The sequence below is a fragment of the Chaetura pelagica genome, unplaced genomic scaffold (genome assembly GCF_000747805.2).
Source record: "Chaetura pelagica isolate M959 unplaced genomic scaffold, ChaPel_1.0 scaffold10, whole genome shotgun sequence".
Classification (NCBI taxonomy): domain Eukaryota; kingdom Metazoa; phylum Chordata; class Aves; order Apodiformes; family Apodidae; genus Chaetura; species Chaetura pelagica.
Genome location: NW_009952263.1, coordinates 7,248,521 through 7,252,462, shown reverse-complemented (window position 1 = coordinate 7,252,462; position 3,942 = coordinate 7,248,521). Strand labels below are relative to the sequence as shown.

The following is a 3,942-nucleotide window of genomic DNA, read 5'->3' as shown; positions in this document are numbered from 1 at the left end:
CCCGCCGCTCCCGGCAGGGCGCGGGCTGAGCGCGCGGAGCTCCCTCCCGTGAGGGGAGTTGGCTTCGGTCCCCTGGGGCTGTGGGTTAGGTGTTGTCCTCCTCTTGCCGAGTTCTGTTTCTTCTTTCACGGGGGTTCACCCGTATGAAAGGGAATGAAAGGTGGCAGGAGAGAGCAGGTTTGGACACAAAGGGACTCCTGTCTGTCCAATTCACTTCAAAAACAAATCCAGTCATTCGAAGTGGAGGAAAATCAAACTCGGCTTAGAGACCCTGTCAGCTGTTTCTTCAGGGCACTCTAGTGGATTTGAAGTCCTCTTGATTATGCGTCTATTGGCATTTTTTTCAGTGGTTCAGCTAGTGTGTCATTAAGGCAACTGAGCTGTGATTACTGTACCAGTAAGTTGTAAAATGTCAAGGAAATGAGGTAGTCATTTAAATCAGTTGTGAAGAAGCACAGAACTGTGTTGTAACTACTCTCCTAGTCTGAGGATATATAGCTGGTTATGATTCAGTATGTAATTGATACTTCATAATAAAGCAATCCCTCTTAAGGCTACTTAAATATGCCTTTACATTCTTTTGACTACAGAACTCGGTCCTTTTCCTCCTGTCCTCTACCCTTTTATTTCTAGAAAGTGTATGGGTACTATTTGCTTCATATTGAAGCCTGCAGCTCTAAGAAGAGTTTTGTTGCTGATACTGTAATTTCTTCCCTGCTTTGTGCTCAGGACCCAACTCTTTTACAATGGCTTCCTTTCAAAGGATGGAGCACATAGTCTGTAAGCTGTACACACAAACCTTTCAGGAATTCTATATTGTTCTTGAAAGATCCAATTAATCAAGCAACATGCTTGATGCAGGTGTTTTATTAAATGAAAGCTAGAAAAATGTCTAATCCCTATGTTGTCAGTAACACCAGCAGACAAATGTGGTAGAAAGTTTATTGCTTAGCTGAATTTTAGGGACAAAAATAGATACCTTTTTTAAAGCAATGATTCTACCAACTTGCATAGAGTTGAATGGTCCAATGCTTTCTTAGACACTGGGGTTTGTTTCTTCTTGCTTTGCATTGAAATCTCTAATCCTGACACAAAATCTACTTTTTCCAGAGATGTAATTGAAAAATAATGTAGTTACATATTTAACATATATGTAATTACATATTTGGTAATGTAATTACATATTACCCTAAGTAAATACAGGGCATTGTATTTTATTACAGGTAATGAAGTTTTATTTATTTTAACATTTCAGAATTTGGCTTAAATATTAAACAGGTCTGAACTAGAAGTTGTCATATGATTATCATAATTCAAAATATTCACAGAAGTTGGTAAGTATGTAGTCTTTAATCAAATAAAACTAGCAGAACTTCTGGAAGTCCATGGAAGACATCTCTTCTTGAATATTAGAGTAAAATGATGAATCAATTAATGCTTTTTCAAAAACAAATTTATGCATACTTATTTACCCCTTAGCTCACTTTAATTTCTTCAGAAATAGCTGGTCTCCTTCGTGGCTTTGACATAACTCTCTTTCTTTAAAAATGCTAGATATTTAAATACAAGTATATATAAGAATATTGATTAACTGCCCCCCCTCCCTTTTTTTTCCAAATATAGAGATGTAGTTTTTTAAAATGTGTCTACATAATTCAGAACCAAGTAGAAACTTTATTTTTGTTTTTATTTTGGTTGTCCAAGTGACTAAATCTAGAAGTAACACTGGTGACTAATCCTTGCAGGAATCAGTCCCTTGTTCTCCTAGTTTCATAGATGATACTGTCTGTGAAAGGAATGGAAGGAATAGAAATGGTACATGGCACTGAAGCTGTATTTCATAAGCTACTTTGACATCATATATGATGATATTTAAATGTTAAAATACAGTTTTGTGATAAAGGGCCTTTTTTGGTTCTTGTTTTAACATAGTCTGTAGTTAACAGACTGCCTTTCATTTTAAGCCCCTGGGAAGGATATATTATGTAGTCATCAGTGATAGACTAATCCACCAATGCATCTTTAATCCAGAAGAGGGATAATTCTAATTCTGGGCAAAAGTGCAAGAAGGGATTCCAGATAATATCAGAAAATATACTTGGCTTTGCACAAAACTTTTTAAAAAAATAATTCACAGAAGTATTTTAATTTTACTATTGTAATAATTTATGTTTAATTAGTAATTATCAATCAGATTATTTAAAAAATTGCACATCTCAAAAAAACCACAATTAACACCTGCATGACCGGATACCTTAGCAGCTCAGAATTCTCATGGTAAATATTTTTAATTGCTGTAAGTATGTTACACTCATATGTTCTTTACATATGAAACACGAGAGCTTATGTGAAGGAAAGAGAATTAGAGAAATGTTGAGGTGGCTCTTAGCTGTGCAGAAGATCCCAGAGATCTTCCGCAAAGTTCCCATTCCCTGTGTTGCACATGTGGATAATAACAGCATTAAGGGTTTGCCTATCTGCATTTCTGTGGCAGAGCTACCTTCACCTTCTTACAACTCTGAACTGTCTTTTGTGGTCCTGGCACTGGAGTTTAAATCAGTGCTTCTTAAAGGGTTTTTTCTTGCACTAGTAACTAAGCACCAGATCATCCAGACACTTTTTGCTCCCTGTTTTAGCAATGTGCTTATGTAGTCGTTGTTCATTCAGAGGACAAACATACATGTGTTTCAAATTAGGATGTTGTGGTTTGAGTTTCTGAAGGATTTTTTTTTGTTTTCCAGATGTTAAAGGCAAAATATTATTTTCAAGTGTGAAAATACTTCAAATGTAAGCCTATAATTAAACCCCTCAAATGTTATGAAATGAAATATCTGAAGTGAGTTACTTTCACTTCAAGATTTGAAATGGAAAATTTGTAGGTTTTTGCTTCTCATCCCTATTTAGAGTAGGAGAACCATTCAGACATGTTTGCATGTTAGAAAATTGTATTATCTTGCTTTCTCATACATACACAGTTAAAACAAACACCCTATATTCTATAAGTACTATTTATTTATTCAAATAGATACATTCACACCAGAGGTGGCTGTTTCTGCAAATTTGTGATACTTTCTCAGACAGCAAAGCTAAAAGAGATTTGATAAATAGCCTCATTAATTTGTATTTAAAAAGCATGACAGTTTTGTATGTGGTTGTACTATAAAATGACAGCTGAAGTTCTATAATTATCTCTTGTCTATCAACTGCGATCAGTTTCCAAATTAAGTGTTTGCTTCCACATCCTTGTTAACAATCTTGTATGAACAGTCTAATCTGAAGATCAAGCTGAGTTAATTCCTTCTTGCTCACTGTCAATGGTGATAATTTGATATTTCCCTGTTTGTGGAACAACCACATTCAGATTTGTTACTTGCTTAAGTATTACCAAACAGAACTTTGAACATAAGCAGCAATTTTCATAACTTCTTTTTAGGTCCTTACTGATCAGATGGATTTAGTTTCCAAGTTGCTTCAGTTGCCACTTAGGGGTGATCAAAAGTTATCTGATAAGAACATACAGATAGAAGTATATTCATTGTGGGGCTAGTGTGCTTCCACTGGTGTCATGGGAAGAACCAGGTTGTCTCTTTCAAGTAAGCAGCACTTGGTACAGAACTGAAAGCTGTTGCATACAGTGATCTTCCTAGATTACAGGGGCAATCCTTGCATTCCTCCTAAGCCAGCCCCATCATTTGCTTTTCCTTCTCATAAGCAAACTTGTGAGGTTTGCTAGGTTGAGTCAATGCACTAACACTTTCTGCAATTTTGTTGTCAAATTCTGTGTCTTGTTCAGATTCAGTCTTATCTTCTCTAGACTAGTCGAAATGCTGCTTAATCATTACATGGTTGTCACAAGAACTTCAAAAGCAGCAAAGCACTTCTTGGTTACTGATGCTACTCAGCAGTTCTCCTTCAAATGGGCTCAAGGAATTGTTAGGTGTA

General features: G+C 36.0%; 1 protein-coding gene across 1 annotated transcript in view; it reads left to right on the top strand.

Annotated features, from left to right (window-relative positions):
• The window catches only part of KCNH8 (potassium voltage-gated channel, subfamily H (eag-related), member 8), a 185,937-nt gene that overhangs the window by 646 nt on the left and 181,349 nt on the right, over positions 1-3,942 (top strand). The gene's annotated exons all lie outside the window — the stretch shown is intronic.